The sequence below is a fragment of the Nematolebias whitei genome, chromosome 22 (assembly GCF_014905685.2).
Source record: "Nematolebias whitei isolate Nwh7 chromosome 22, NemWhi1, whole genome shotgun sequence".
In the NCBI taxonomy this organism is placed as follows: Eukaryota; Metazoa; Chordata; class Actinopteri; order Cyprinodontiformes; family Rivulidae; genus Nematolebias; species Nematolebias whitei.
The window spans coordinates 1,237,370-1,239,090 of NC_056519.1; positions in this window are offsets into that span (position 1 = coordinate 1,237,370).

Genomic DNA, 1,721 nt, shown 5'->3' on the forward strand with positions numbered 1-1,721 from the left:
TCAGGAAGAGTTTCAGGTCAGCAGGAGGTGCAGGTCAGGAGGAGGTGCAGGTCAGTAGGAGGTTCAGATCAGGAGAGAGTTCAGGTCAGGAGGAGTTTCAGGTCAGCAGGAGGAGGTGCAGGTCAGAAGAGGGTTCAAATCAGGAGGAGGTGCAGGTCAGGAGGAGGTGCAGGTCAGGAGAGGGTTCAAATCAGGAGGAGGTGCAGGTCAGGAGAGGGTTCAAATCAGGAGGAGGTTCAGGTCAGCAGGAGGTGCACGTCAGGAGGAGGTGCAGGTCAGGAGGATCAGGCTGAGAGAGGACAGTCCTGAATCTCGCGGTCTGGTCCAGGTGGTCCGGACTCCTCTGGTCCATTCAGGATCTGATGCTGAAGGTGAACTCCTCAGAATCCGTCCAGAACCGAACCAAGCATTGTTTGTTTGTTTGTTGTTTGTTTGTTTGTTTGTGAAAGACTCACCTCCACAGGAAAAATAAAAACTTTCCAAGCTTCTCTTCTCTGAGTTCGTTCCTCCTGCGGGTTCTGGTTCCGAACCGACGGTCAGACTTTGTCTGCAACAAGTCCACTTGGTCTCAGGAGAATCTCGCGCTCCGTGTCCGGACCCGAACCCGGTTCCGGTCCGCTGCAGTCATGCTCTAATCCCGCTGAGGGAGTGAATGGCGGGGCGGACCGGACCGAACCGAACCGGACAGAACCGCGGTGAACAGACTGAAGGTTCTGCTGGGTCTCCAGACTCAGGTGCTGCTGATGGAGGGAGGGGGCGGGGCCGCACAGCTGCTGACCCCTCCCTCCCCGTGGTGGGCGGGGCGGCGGAGGAAAACCCGAACCGAGTCACGAACCTGAACCAGTGATTGTTATTTTACTGACACAAGCGCGTCCCCGTCAGGTGGAAAAGGCACAGGGAGGGAGCGCGCGCACACGCACACGCACAGGTTCTGCCACTGAACGGTTCGTCATTACGGAGGAGAAAAAGGCTTTTATTCTGAAAGTTTCTTCAAAAAGAACGGTTTGGTGACTTTCTGAGAGGTCAAAGGTCATGGCAGCAGCATGGTTCTGGTTCTGTCTGACTGAGAGAAGAGGAAACCAGAACTCTGACCCGTGGTTCAGACCCGGGCTCAGTCCTTCACAGAACCATCAGAGTCCAAACGGGTTAACTCAGTTCTCAGAACTTTAACAGTTTTTACACGATCGCTGCTGAACCAGATGACGTCATCCAGACCGTCAGCTGCTCAAACTTTTTTACAAACTCCTCTTATTCTGAAAATCTGTCCTCTTCTGGTGTCTCTGTCCAAACTTTAGTCTTTTTCAGTTTATTTCTGAAGCTCCAACAGACTCGTGTCGGGAACAGAGACAAAGTTCTGTATCTGAGGAGGCAGCAGGTCGTGTTGAATCTTCTCTTCATCACAGTCTCTCATCCTGAACACAGAGGAGACAGTGGGAAGAAAAAACTCCCTTTAACAGGAAGAACCCTCCAGCAGAACCAGTGCAGGACGAGCTTCAACTGGCTGGGTCTGAGAGGACAGGAAGTAGAAACAAAGAGGACAGGAAGTAGGAGCAGACACATAATGACAGGTGCAGGTGCACTTTCTATAATCCAGGTATACTTTCTATAATCCAGGTGTACTTTCTATAGTTCTATAGTCCAGGTGTACTTTCTATAATCCAGGTGTACTTTCTATAATCCAGGTGTACTTTCTATAGTTCTATAGTCCAGGTGTACTTTCT